This window comes from Pseudophryne corroboree, chromosome 4 (assembly GCF_028390025.1).
Source record: "Pseudophryne corroboree isolate aPseCor3 chromosome 4, aPseCor3.hap2, whole genome shotgun sequence".
Lineage (NCBI taxonomy): Eukaryota > Metazoa > Chordata > Amphibia > Anura > Myobatrachidae > Pseudophryne > Pseudophryne corroboree.
This window is the reverse complement of record NC_086447.1, coordinates 152261993-152277294: the sequence shown is the minus strand read 5'-3', so window position 1 is coordinate 152277294 and position 15302 is coordinate 152261993. Positions and strand designations below refer to the sequence as shown.

The window sequence follows — 15302 nt, the reverse complement described above, 5'->3', positions numbered from 1 at the left end:
CTCCCCCAGCAACACATCCGGAGGTCCTTCTGGCTGCAGGGAGGATGAGGAGGACCCCGGGACTGACTGCTGCCTGCTTGCCGATGCCTAGGAGGTGAGAGTCCCCAAGGAGGTGACGGAGATCCCCGCACAATCATCTGACAGGTATCGCGGGGGGCTCTGTCACCGCATTGCGATGTTAATCGCATATGTTAGTACATATGCGATTAGCATCGCTGCGGTGTGCGACGAGGGGCAGCAATGTATTTTAATACATCCCGTCCTATGTGACGTAGGAGCACAATGTACAACATAATGCGACTTAGGGGCACAGTGTACAATATAATGTGATTTAGGGGCACAGTGTACTATATAATGTGACTAAGGGGCACGGTGTACAATATAATGTGACTTAGGGGCACGGTGTACAATATAATGTGACTTAGGGGCACGGTGTACAATATAATGTGACTTAGGGGCACGGTGTACAATATAGTGTGACTTAGGGGCACGGTGTACAATATAATGTGACTTAGGGGCACGGTGTACAATATAATGTGACTTAGGGGCACGGTGTACAATATAATGTGACTTAGGGGCACGGTGTACAATATAATGTGACTTAGGGGCACGGTGTACAATATAATGTGACTTAGGGGCACGGTGTACAATATAATGTGACTTAGGGGCACAGTGTACAATATAATGTGACTTAGGGGCACGGTGTACAATATAATGTGACTTAGGGGCACGGTGTACAATATAATGTGACTTAGGGGCACGGTGTACAATATAATGTGACTTAGGGGCACGGTGTACAATATAATGTGACTTAGGGGCACGGTGTACAATATAATGTGACTTAGGGGCACGGTGTACAATATAATGTGACTTAGGGGCACGGTGTACAATATAATGTGACTTAGGGGCACGGTGTACAATATAATGTGACTTAGGGGCACGGTGTACAATATAATGTGACTTAGGGGCACGGTGTACAATATAGTGTGACTTAGGGGCACGGTGTACAATATAATGTGACTTAGGGGCACGGTGTACAATATAATGTGACTTAGGGGCACAGTGTACAATATAATGTGACTTAGGGGCACGGTGTACAATATAATGTGACTTAGGGGCACGGTGTACAATATAATGTGACTTAGGGGCACAGTGTACAATATAATGTGACTTAGGGGCACGGTGTACAATATAATGTGACTTAGGGGCACAGTGTAGTTCAGTGGTTCCCAAGCTTTTTTTTAAGCATGGCGCCCTAGAGTATCAGAATTTTTTTCACGGCACCTCTAGGCCAAAAGTTTCTTATTGAGAAATCTAGAAAGAAATACTAAATTAAGTAAATTGTGTTTATATGTCATCCTTAGGGTCAGTTGTGTGGTGAGGGACAAGATTTGCTTCTGTTTGACCACATGTATTATGAATGGCAGCCACCAGCACTGGTTTTGCCAATTACATTGACCATAAATAATTTGAACTGGTCCTGGGCCACCAATCGAAGGCACCCCTGCAAGTGTCCTGAGGCACCCCAGGGTACCACGGCACACAGTTTGAGAACCACTGGTGTAGCTTGTAATGTAAATTAGGATTACCGTTTAACATATTATGTGACTTAGGGTCACTGTGTAGCATGCAATGTGACTTAGGTACACAGTGTAGCATATAATGTGACTTAGGGGCATACTGTGGGGGTTCAGTATTATTTACCGACGGTCAGGGTGCTGGACGTCAGTATATCGACAACGGAATCTCGTCCGTCAGTATGCCAGCAGTGGGGCGAGCGCAAAGAGTCCGCTCGCCACAAGTGGACACCCACAATTGGGAATAGCCCCTGTGAGCCAGGATTCCTGCTGTTGGTATTGTCAGCAGTCGGGATTCCGGCGTCGGGATTCTGACTGCCTGGATTCAGACTGCCGGCAAATTAACTGCATCCCCACTGTGGCATATACTGTGAATTGGGAGGGGGCACATTGTGGCATATAATGTGAATTTTCAGCACAGTGTAGCTCATAATGGGGGTAATTCCAAGTTGATCGCAGCAGGATTTTTGTTAGCAGTTGGGCAAAACCATGGGGGTAATTCTGAGTTGATCGTAGCAGGATCTTTGTTAGCAGTTGGGCAAAACCATGTGCACTGCAGGGGAGACAGATATAACATGTGCAGAGAGAGTTAGATTTGGGTAAGGTGTGTTCAATCTGCAATCTAAATTGCAGTGTAAAATAAAGCATCCAGTATTTACCCTGCACAGAAACAAAATAACCCACCCAAATCTAACTCTTTCTGCACATGTTATATCTGCCTCCCCTGTAGTGCACATGGTTTTGCCCAACTGCTAACAAAAATCCTGCTGCGATCAACTCAGAATTACCCCCCATGTGCACTGCAGGGGAGGCAGATTTAACATGTGCAGAGAGAGTTATAGGCCCTACACACTGGCCGATTTTTTGAAAGATATGAACGATCTCGTTCATAAATGAATGAGAACTCGTTCATATCTTTCAGTGTGGAGGCTCCAGCGATGAACGATGCGCGTCCCCGCGCTCGTTCATCGCTGGTCCCCCGTCGGCTGTACATGCAGGCCAATATGGATGATCTCGTCCATATTTGCCTGAACTTCAATGCAGCCGGGTGACGGGGGGAGTGAAGAAACTTCACTCCCCCCGTCACTGCCCCCCCCGCTGCCGGGTCGCTCGTCGGCCGTATCTGCCGTCGGGCAGCTCGGCGGCGGGTCGGCCAGTGTGTAGGGCCCTTTAGATTTGGGTGTGGTGTGTTCAATCTGCAATCTAATTTGCAGTGTAAAAATAAAGCAGCCAGTATTTACCCTGCACTGAAACAAAATAACCCACCCAAATCTCACTCTTTCTGCACATGTTATACCTGCCTCCCCTGCAGTGCACATGGGCCCTCATTCCGAGTTGTTCGCTCGCTAGCTGCTTTTAGCAGCATTGCACACGCTAAGCCGCCGCCCTCTGGGAGTGTATCTTAGCTTAGCAGAATTGCGAACGAAAGATTCGCAAAATTGCGAATAGAAATTTCTTAGCAGTTTCTGAGTAGCTCGACACTTACTAAGGAGGGTGAAAAAGAAAGCTCTTGTGTGGGCGCACTCTTATGAAACAATTAACATTAAATTATGACAGAAACATTAAAACGTATGTTTATTATTCAACTTTAAAATTGAAAGATATTCCCTATGTGATCCTAAATGGAGGTGTACAAATTAGAAAAAGGTGAGAGAAAGAATAATGGATATAGATTATATATATAACCTTAAAAAGATAAAAATGTTCTGGTCTGTTGAATCACACAAAAAGGATTTTAGAAAGGTTGCAGACACAAGATAGTCTAGCAGCCGTTTCACCTGACCAGTACAGATAATCTGTATTAATGAGACCAACCAAAGAGATCAGTACTATATATTGGAGAACCGCTTGGATTGGGTTAATACCAGATAATTAGATATTAACCTGTTAAAGAATTTTAGCAAATTAGGAATGTTTAGATCAATATACCCTAGACACTGGTAGAAGTGAAGGAGAAAAGTTAGAAATAGTACGTAGTGGTGATACTGCTGTTGGTGTCCACCCTTAAAAAAGGGGAATAGTCCGTACTCTACAAAACCGGGTATTCCCAGGGAGTCTCCTCTCAAGGTACTGACCTGGCCCGACGCTGTTTCGCTTCCAAGATCGGACGAGATCGGGCATTAGCAGCGTGGTATGATAGTAGAGAGACTATCTACCAATGAGAGTGCACCTATATAGGAATAGTAAGAGGATTTATAGAAAAGTTAAGATCGAAAAGTGTGTGGATCTGCTTTCCACGTTAGGCAGGGTAAAAAGAATTGCCACACTGTGGCATCGTTAACCCTGGATCGAGGATGAGAGTCCACAGAATGATAGTAGAGGAGAGGGAAAAATAAGATAAAGATGGAGAACTGAATGATAAGTAAGTTAGAATAAATTGATTTGATCTGCAATCTGCAGGATTGATGAGCTGTAATAAACACAAAAAATCCTAGCTGTGTAATTCACATATACCTTTCTGTTTTCCTTAATCCATTCATGGGGGCAGTATCACAGAAGTAATAATCATGACTGAAGTTAGAGAATGATATCAGACCATTTTGTGTACCCCACTATTCCTCATGTTGAAAAATGGGTGTAGTACTGTGAGTGGGTCTAGTCTGCAATCTATAAGATTATCTGGCTATAATAGGCACAGAAATTCTAACAGCATGATATACAGTATAAATCAGAATGTCTGAATAAGATAGGCACTAATAACAAAGATAATGGAGACTCCAAAGTCATATATATGTATAAAAGGGGTAAATGATACTCAAGATGTCAGGTATGGAGACAAATGGTAGTAAATACTGCTCCAAAGAAGATCTCGTCCTGAAATTCGTGGAACTGCAATCAATAGGATTAACTAACTATCATAGGCACAGAAATTCTAACAGCATGAGGTGCAGTATAGATCAGAGTGCCTGAATAGAATAGGTACCAATAGCGAGGATAATAGATAATAGATAATAGAGCCCCGTCGGGGCTTGTTAACTTCTAGATCCCGGAAGTTAACAAGCCCCGACGGGCGAAACGCGTTTTCCACGGACTTCACGACGAGACCTTCCTTGGAGCAGTACTTACTGTCATTTGTCTCCATACCTGACATCTTGAGTATCATTTATTTTTCATACATGTATATGACTTTGGAGTCTCTATTATCCTCGCTATTGGTACCTATTCTATTCAGGCACTCTGATCTATACTGCACCTCATGCTGTTAGAATTTCTGTGCCTATGATAGTTAGTTAATCCTATTGATTGCAGTTCCACGAATTTCAGGACGAGATCTTCTTTGGAGCAGTATTTACTACCATTTGTCTCCATACCTGACATCTTGAGTATCATTTACCCCTTTTATACATATATATGACTTTGGAGTCTCCATTATCTTTGTTATTAGTGCCTATCTTATTCAGACATTCTGATTTATACTGTATATCATGCTGTTAGAATTTCTGTGCCTATTATAGCCAGATAATCTTATAGATTGCAGACTAGACCCACTCACAGTACTACACCCATTTTTCAACATGAGGAATAGTGGGGTACACAAAATGGTCTGATATCATTCTCTAACTTCAGTCATGATTATTACTTCTGTGATACTGCCCCCATGAATGGATTAAGGAAAACAGAAAGGTATATGTGAATTACACAGCTAGGATTTTTTGTGTTTATTACAGCTCATCAATCCTGCAGATTGCAGATCAAATCAATTTATTCTAACTTACTTATCATTCAGTTCTCCATCTTTATCTTATTTTTCCCTCTCCTCTACTATCATTCTGTGGACTCTCATCCTCGATCCAGGGTTAACGATGCCACAGTGTGGCAATTCTTTTTACCCTGCCTAACGTGGAAAGCAGATCCACACACTTTTCGATCTTATCTTTTCTATAAATCCTCTTACTATTCCTATATAGGTGCACTCTCATTGGTAGATAGTCTCTCTACTATCATACCACGCTGCTAATGCCCGATCTCGTCCGATCTTGGAAGCGAAACAGCGTCGGGCCAGGTCAGTACCTTGAGAGGAGACTCCCTGGGAATACCCGGTTTTGTAGAGTACGGACTATTCCCCTTTTTTAAGGGTGGACACCAACAGCAATATCACCACTACGTACTATTTCTAACTTTTCTCCTTCACTTCTACCAGTGTCTAGGGTATATTGATCTAAACATTCCTAATTTGCTAAAATTCTTTAACAGGTTAATATCTAATTATCTGGTATTAACCCAATCCAAGCGGTTCTCCAATATATAGTACTGATCTCTTTGGTTGGTCTCATTAATACAGATTATCTGTACTGGTCAGGTGAAACGGCTGCTAGACTATCTTGTGTCTGCAACCTTTCTAAAATCCTTTTTGTGTGATTCAACAGACCAGAACATTTTTATCTTTTTAAGGTTATATATATAATCTATATCCATTATTCTTTCTCTCACCTTTTTCTAATTTGTACACCTCCATTTAGGATCACATAGGGAATATCTTTCAATTTTAAAGTTGAATAATAAACATACGTTTTAATGTTTCTGTCATAATTTAATGTTAATTGATTCATAAGAGTGCGCCCACACAAGAGCTTTCTTTTTCACCCTCCTTAGTACTTGTACTTTCTGGCTCGGGGCGCACCACCAAAAGGGACCTGCAATTGAAAGGCTAATTGTCCAACTTTGGTTTTTCACAATTCTTTTGGAATTTATTTTATACCAGTGCCTGGTCGCTCTTTTGCTTGGTAGCTCGACACTTACTCTGCCACTGCAATCAGTTCAGTCAGTTTCGTTCCTGGTTTGACGTCACAAACACACCCAGCGTTCGCCCAGGCACTCCCCCGTTTCTCCAGCCACTCCTGCGTTTTTCCCAGAAACGGCAGCGTTTTTTCACACACACCCATAAAACGGCCAGTTTCCGCCCAGAAATACCCACTTCCTGTCAATCACACTCCGATCACCAGAACGAAGAAATATCCTCGTAATGCCGTGAGTAAAATACCTAACTTTTGAGTAAAATAACTAAGCGCATGCGCTCTGCGAACATTGCGCATGCGCAGTAAGCGACTAATCGCAATATAGCTAAATTCGGCAACGAGCGAACAACTCGGAATGAGGGCCATGGTTTTGCCCAACTGCTAACAAAAATCCTGCTGCGATCAACTTGGAATTACCCCCAATGTGAGTTGGGGGCACTGCTGTATTTAGAACCAAGAGTCTGCTGATGCCTTAAGCACATGAACGTATGAGACATGATGTTCTTTAGAGCTGTTACCTGTTTTCACTCAGTATTGTGGATATTTGCTCTCTCAGCATCCTGAAAGTGCTTTAGCTTAGTGAACAGTGAAGTACTATGGTTTTTGTTGTATTCTTGGCTCAGAGCACTAACTGACGACAGCATTATATTTTTGCTGGTTCAATGCCACCAGTCCAAAGAGGGGAAGGAAGATGGCTTCAGGGGTTTAGGAAGAACACATAGAGAAACCCGCCTCTGCATTTATGAACCCTCTGGTTTCCTGTTCTAAATGAACTTGTCAGACACAGTGTTGAGAATTTACCAAACACTTTGCGGGTCACTGACGCTGTAAGATAGGAAACCCATTATAGGTCTGCACCCAGCAGCATTCTCTGTGATCCAAGAAAGTTGTATGCCACCTATTTATTTATGACCTTTCCAGTTTCTCCTGCACGTAATGCTCTGTCTTGTGCTGATTGTATCCAGCTTAGAGAAATGTCATCTGCAATAATGTGCTCTATACATGTCTAGTCTTACCACAATCTGTTAGTACACCGATAATCACCACATTCATTGTGCCCTGATATGACGCTGTTACTTGTTATCACATTTTCATTGCAAGCGATTCATGGGGAAAGTTATATTTTCAATAAGAACCTTTATTTTTGTATTGAAAAAGAGTGAGGAGGAAGGCATGAGACAGAAGCAGTCTGATATTAGAGCTAGCATGTGCTGTATCGGGAACCGGTCTGAAGATGGACACTGTTTAGGTCGACCACTATAGGTCGACAGTCACTAGGTCGACAGGGTTGGAAGGTCGACAGGGTTTATATGTCGACATGTGGTAGGTTGACAGGTCAAAAGGTCGACATGAGTTTTTCACATTTTTTTTCTTTTTTTGAACTTTTTCATACTTAACGATCCACGTGGACTACGATTGGAACGGTAATCTGTGCCGGGCGAAGCGGTAGCGGAGCAAGGCACCTTGCCCGAAGCATGGCAAGCGAAGTGAGCCTCTACAAAAAAAACGATACCAAAACCCCCAAAAAACCTCATGTCGACCTTTGGACCTGTCGACCTAGCACATGTCTACCTAGAAACTAGAGATGAGCGGGTTCGGTTTCTTTGAATCCGAACCCGCACGAACTTCACTTTTTTTTCCACGGGTCCGAGCGACTCGGATCTTCCCGCCTTGCTCGGTTAACCCGAGCGCGCCCGAACGTCATCATGACGCTGTCGGATTCTCGCGAGGCTCGGATTCTATCGCGAGACTCGGATTCTATATAAGGAGCCGCGCGTCGCCGCCATTTTCACTCGTGCATTGAGATTGATAGGGAGAGGACGTGTCTGGCGTCCTCTCCATTAGAATAGAGATAGATAGATTAGATAGAGAGAGATTGTGCAGAGTCGCAGACAGAGTTAGTTTACCACAGTCAGTGACCAGTGCAGTTGCTAGTTAACTTTTATTTAATATAATATATCCGTTCACTTCTCTCTGCTATATCCGTTCTCTGCCTGAAAAAAAAAACGATACACAGCACAGTCAGTCACACAGTGTGACTCAGTCTGTGTGCACTCAGCTCAGCCCAGTGTGCTGCACAGTCATCAATGTATAAATTAAAAGCTTATAATTAATTGTGGGGGAGACTGGGGAGCACTGCAGGTTGTTAGCAGGAGCCAGGAGTACAATTATATTAATTAACAGTGCACACTTTTGCTGCAGGAGTGGTGACCAGTGCCTGACCACCAGTATAGTATTGTTGTATACTACTAATATCTCTTTAAATATCAACCAGTCTATATTAGCAGCAGACACAGTACAGTGCGGTAGTTCACGGCTGTGGCTACCTCTGTGTCGGCACACGGCAGGCAGTCCGTCCGACCAGAATTGTATTATTTATTATTATATACCTACCACCTAACCGTGGTTTTTTTTTCATTCTTTATACCGTCATAGTGTCATCCTAATTGTTACGAGTATACTACTATCTCTTTATCAACCAGTGTACAGTGCGGTAGTTCACGGCTGTGGCTACCTCTGTGTCGGCACACGGCAGGCAGTCCGTCCGACCAGAATTGTATTATTTATTATTATATACCTACCACCTAACCGTGGTTTTTTTTTCATTCTTTATACCGTCATAGTGTCATCCTAATTGTTACGAGTATACTACTATCTCTTTATCAACCAGTGTACAGTGCGGTAGTTCACGGCTGTGGCTACCTCTGTGTCGGCACACGGCAGGCAGTCCGTCCGACCAGAATTGTATTATTTATTATTATATACCTACCACCTAACCGTGGTTTTTTTTTCATTCTTTATACCGTCATAGTGTCATCCTAATTGTTACGAGTATACTACTATCTCTTTATCAACCAGTGTACAGTGCGGTAGTTCACGGCTGTGGCTACCTCTGTGTCGGCACACGGCAGGCAGTCCGTCCGACCAGAATTGTATTATTTATTATTATATACCTACCACCTAACCGTGGTTTTTTTTTCATTCTTTATACCGTCATAGTGTCATCCTAATTGTTACGAGTATACTACTATCTCTTTATCAACCAGTGTACAGTGCGGTAGTTCACGGCTGTGGCTACCTCTGTGTCGGCACACGGCAGGCAGTCCGTCCGACCAGAATTGTATTATTTATTATTATATACCTACCACCTAACCGTGGTTTTTTTTTCATTCTTTATACCGTCATAGTGTCATCCTAATTGTTACGAGTATACTACTATCTCTTTATCAACCAGTGTACAGTGCGGTAGTTCACGGCTGTGGCTACCTCTGTGTCGGCAGTCGGCAGGCAGTCCGTCCATCCATAATTGTATTATTATTATAATATATACCACCTAACCGTGGTTTTTTTTGCATTCTTTATACCGTCGTCATAGTGTCATACTAGTTGTTACGAGTATACTACTATCTCTTTATCAACCAGTGTACAGTGCGGTAGTTCACGGCTGTGGCTACCTCTGTGTCGGCAGTCGGCAGGCAGTCCGTCCATCCATAATTGTATTATTATTATAATATATACCACCTAACCGTGGTTTTTTTTGCATTCTTTATACCGTCGTCATAGTGTCATACTAGTTGTTACGAGTATACTACTATCTCTTTATCAACCAGTGTACAGTGCGGTAGTTCACGGCTGTGGCTACCTCTGTGTCGGCAGTCGGCAGGTAGTCCGTCCATCCATAATTGTATTATTATTATAATATATACCACCTAACCGTGGTTTTTTTTTCATTCTTTATACCGTCGTCATAGTGTCATACTAGTTGTTACGAGTATACTACTATCTCTTTATCAACCAGTGTACAGTGCGGTAGTTCACGGCTGTGGCTACCTCTGTGTCGGCAGTCGGCAGGCAGTCCGTCCATCCATAATTGTATTATTATTATAATATATACCACCTAACCGTGGTTTTTTTATACCACCTAACCGTGGCAGTCCGTCCATAATTGTATACTAGTATCCAATCCATCCATCTCCATTGTTTACCTGAGGTGCCTTTTAGTTCTGCCTATAAAATATGGAGAACAAAAAAGTTGAGGTTCCAAAATTAGGGAAAGATCAAGATCCACTTCCACCTCGTGCTGAAGCTGCTGCCACTAGTCATGGCCGAGACGATGAAATGCCAGCAACGTCGTCTGCCAAGGCCGATGCCCAATGTCATAGTACAGAGCATGTCAAATCCAAAACACCAAATATCAGAAAAAAAAGGACTCCAAAACCTAAAATAAAATTGTCGGAGGAGAAGCGTAAACTTGCCAATATGCCATTTACCACACGGAGTGGCAAGGAACGGCTGAGGCCCTGGCCTATGTTCATGGCTAGTGGTTCAGCTTCACATGAGGATGGAAGCACTCAGCCTCTCGCTAGAAAACTGAAAAGACTCAAGCTGGCAAAAGCACCGCAAAGAACTGTGCGTTCTTTGAAATCCCAAATCCACATGGAGAGTCCAATTGTGTCGTTTGCGATGCCTGACCTTCCCAACACTGGACGTGAAGAGCATGCGCCTTCCACTATTTGCATGCCCCCTGCAAGTGCTGGAAGGAGCACCCGCAGTCCAGTTCCTGATAGTCAGATTGAAGATGTCAGTGTTGAAGTACACCAGGATGAGGAGGATATGGGTGTTGCTGGCGCTGGGGAGGAAATTGACCAGGAGGATTCTGATGGTGAGGTGGTTTGTTTAAGTCAGGCACCCGGGGAGACACCTGTTGTCCGTGGGAGGAATATGGCCGTTGACATGCCAGGTGAAAATACCAAAAAAATCAGCTCTTCGGTGTGGAGGTATTTCACCAGAAATGCGGACAACAGGTGTCAAGCCGTGTGTTCCCTTTGTCAAGCTGTAATAAGTAGGGGTAAGGACGTTAACCACCTCGGAACATCCTCCCTTATACGTCACCTGCAGCGCATTCATAATAAGTCAGTGACAAGTTCAAAAACTTTGGGTGACAGCGGAAGCAGTCCACTGACCAGTAAATCCCTTCCTCTTGTAACCAAGCTCACGCAAACCACCCCACCAACTCCCTCAGTGTCAATTTCCTCCTTCCCCAGGAATGCCAATAGTCCTGCAGGCCATGTCACTGGCAAGTCTGACGAGTCCTCTCCTGCCTGGGATTCCTCCGATGCATCCTTGCGTGTAACGCCTACTGCTGCTGGCGCTGCTGTTGTTGCCGCTGGGAGTCGATGGTCATCCCAGAGGGGAAGTCGTAAGCCCACTTGTACTACTTCCAGTAAGCAATTGACTGTTCAACAGTCCTTTGCGAGGAAGATGAAATATCACAGCAGTCATCCTACTGCAAAGCGGATAACTGAGTCCTTGACAACTATGTTGGTGTTAGACGTGCGTCCGGTATCCGCCGTTAGTTCACAGGGAACTAGACAATTTATTGAGGCAGTGTGCCCCCGTTACCAAATACCATCTAGGTTCCACTTCTCTAGGCAGGCGATACCGAGAATGTACACGGACGTCAGAAAAAGACTCACCAGTCTCCTAAAAAATGCAGTTGTACCCAATGTCCACTTAACCACGGACATGTGGACAAGTGGAGCAGGGCAGGGTCAGGACTATATGACTGTGACAGCCCACTGGGTAGATGTATGGACTCCCGCCGCAAGAACAGCAGCGGCGGCACCAGTAGCAGCATCTCGCAAACGCCAACTCTTTCCTAGGCAGGCTACGCTTTGTATCACCGCTTTCCAGAATACGCACACAGCTGAAAACCTCTTACGGCAACTGAGGAAGATCATCGCGGAATGGCTTACCCCAATTGGACTCTCCTGTGGATTTGTGGCATCGGACAACGCCAGCAATATTGTGTGTGCATTAAATATGGGCAAATTCCAGCACGTCCCATGTTTTGCACATACCTTGAATTTGGTGGTGCAGAATTTTTTAAAAAACGACAGGGGCGTGCAAGAGATGCTGTCGGTGGCCAGAAAAATTGCGGGACACTTTCGGCGTACAGGCACCACGTACAGAAGACTGGAGCACCACCAAAAACTACTGATCCTGCCCTGCCATCATCTGAAGCAAGAAGTGGTAACGAGGTGGAATTCAACCCTCTATATGCTTCAGAGGTTGGAGGAGCAGCAAAAGGCCATTCAAGCCTATACAATTGAGCACGATATAGGAGATGGAATGCACCTGTCTCAAGTGCAGTGGAGAATGATTTCAACGTTGTGCAAGGTTCTGATGCCCTTTGAACTTGCCACACGTGAAGTCAGTTCAGACACTGCCAGCCTGAGTCAGGTCATTCCCCTCATCAGGCTTTTGCAGAAGAAGCTGGAGGCATTGAAGAAGGAGCTAACACGGAGCGATTCCGCTAGGCATGTGGGACTTGTGGATGCAGCCCTTAATTCGCTTAACAAGGATTCACGGGTGGTCAATCTGTTGAAATCAGAGCACTACATTTTGGCCACCGTGCTCGATCCTAGATTTAAAGCCTACCTTGGATCTCTCTTTCCGGCAGACACAGGTCTGCTGGGGTTGAAAGACCTGCTGGTGACAAAATTGTCAAGTCAAGCGGAACGCGACCTGTCAACATCTCCTCCTTCACATTCTCCCGCAACTGGGGGTGCGAGGAAAAGGCTCAGAATTCCGAGCCCACCCGCTGGCGGTGATGCAGGGCAGTCTGGAGCGACTGCTGATGCTGACATCTGGTCCGGACTGAAGGACCTGACAACGATTACGGACATGTCGTCTACTGTCACTGCATATGATTCTCTCAACATTGATAGAATGGTGGAGGATTATATGAGTGACCGCATCCAAGTAGGCACGTCACACAGTCCGTACTTATACTGGCAGGAAAAAGAGGCAATTTGGAGGCCCTTGCACAAACTGGCTTTATTCTACCTAAGTTGCCCTCCCACAAGTGTGTACTCCGAAAGAGTGTTTAGTGCCGCCGCTCACCTTGTCAGCAATCGGCGTACGAGGTTACATCCAGAAAATGTGGAGAAGATGATGTTCATTAAAATGAATTATAATCAATTCCTCCGCGGAGACATTGACCAGCAGCAATTGCCTCCACAAAGTACACAGGGAGCTGAGATGGTGGATTCCAGTGGGGACGAATTGATAATCTGTGAGGAGGGGGATGTACACGGTGATATATCGGAGGGTGACGATGAGGTGGACATCTTGCCTCTGTAGAGCCAGTTTGTGCAAGGAGAGATTAATTGCTTCTTTTTTGGGGGGGGTCCAAACCAACCCGTCATATCAGTCACAGTCGTGTGGCAGACCCTGTCACTGAAATGATGGGTTGGTTAAAGTGTGCATGTCCTGTTTTGTTTATACAACATAAGGGTGGGTGGGAGGGCCCAAGGATAATTCCATCTTGCACCTCTTTTTTCTTTTCTTTTTCTTTGCATCATGTGCTGATTGGGGAGGGTTTTTTGGAAGGGACATCCTGCGTGACACTGCAGTGCCACTCCTAGATGGGCCCGGTGTTTGTGTCGGCCACTAGGGTCGCTAATCTTACTCACACAGCTACCTCATTGCGCCTCTTTTTTTCTTTGCGTCATGTGCTGTTTGGGGAGGGTTTTTTGGAAGGGACATCCTGCGTGACACTGCAGTGCCACTCCTAGATGTGCCCGGTGTTTGTGTCGGCCACTAGGGTCGCTAATCTTACTCACACAGTCAGCTACCTCATTGCGCCTCTTTTTTTCTTTGCGTCATGTGCTGTTTGGGGAGGGTTTTTTGGAAGGGCCATCCTGCGTGACACTGCAGTGCCACTCCTAGATGGGCCCGGTGTTTGTGTCGGCCACTAGGGTCGCTTATCTTACTCACACAGCGACCTCGGTGCAAATTTTAGGACTAAAAATAATATTGTGAGGTGTGATGTGTTCAGAATAGGCTGAAAATGAGTGTAAATTATGTTTTTTGAGGTTAATAATACTTTGGGATCAAAATTACCCCCAAATTCTATGATTTAAGCTGTTTTTTAGGGTTTTTTTAAAAAAACACCCGAATCCAAAACACACCCGAATCCGACAAAAAAAATTCGGTGAGGTTTTGCCAAAACGCGGTCGAACCCAAAACACGGCCGCGGAACCGAACCCAAAACCAAAACACAAAACCCGAAAAATTTCCGGCGCTCATCTCTACTAGAAACCCTGTCGACCTTCCAACCCTGTCGACCTAGTGACTGTCGAGCTATAGTGGTCGACCTAAACATTGTCGACCTGGACACTGTCGATCTAATGATCCACACCCTGCTGTATCAGGGGCATGTTCTGTTCCTGGACTTATCAACAAGCTCATCACAATGGAAGTTGCCCCTATCATGCGTATGTAAATTATGTGACGTCACAGTAGATAAGAGATTACATTTCTGGCTACTACAGATATATCGGTTTGAATTTTGCAACAACTTAAATAGAACAATGTTTATCAATTTATCAATAATAAAACAAATCAATATTGAAAATGACAAAGGGAAAGACGAGTGGTATTCATGTGACCGCCGGTCAGCTGACCGACAGTCACACGACCTCCTCCACCAGCCCGACGGGTCACTGTCCCGATGGTCGGCATGCCGACCAACAGGGACTATTTCCACTTGTGGGTGTCCACTACACCCATAGAGTGGGATTAGAACAAGTGGCAACCGCAGGTCGCCACCGAGCCCGCAGCGTGGCGAGCGCAGCGTGGCGAGCGCAGCGAGCGCGCAAGGGGCTTGCTGCACTCGCCCCTCCCCGCCGGGATCCCGGCGTCGGTATGCTGCCGGGATCCCGGCGTCGGTAAGCTGACCGGCGGTCAGGAGACCGCCGGTCAGCCGTACTGCACCCGGCAAAGACATAGGGCCTAATTCAGAACTGATTGCAGCAGCAGAATTGTTTTCTAATGGGCAATACCTTGGGGGTCATTCCGAGTTGATCGCACGTTGCAACTTTTTGATACCCGTGCGATCAACTAGACACCGCCTATGGGGCAGTGTATTTCTGCATAGCAGGGCTGCGAACACTTGTGCAGCCCTGCTATGCAAAAAAAGTTT

General features: G+C 45.0%; 2 pseudogenes; one reads left to right on the top strand and one right to left on the bottom strand.

The window, feature by feature from the left end:
- Nucleotides 1–3603: 3603 nt before the first annotated feature.
- On the bottom strand, nucleotides 3604–3722 carry LOC134913180 (5S ribosomal RNA; annotated as a pseudogene).
- A 1788-nt stretch (nucleotides 3723–5510) lies between these two features.
- On the top strand, nucleotides 5511–5629 carry LOC134913179 (5S ribosomal RNA; annotated as a pseudogene).
- The last annotated feature ends 9673 nt before the right edge of the window (nucleotides 5630–15302 follow it).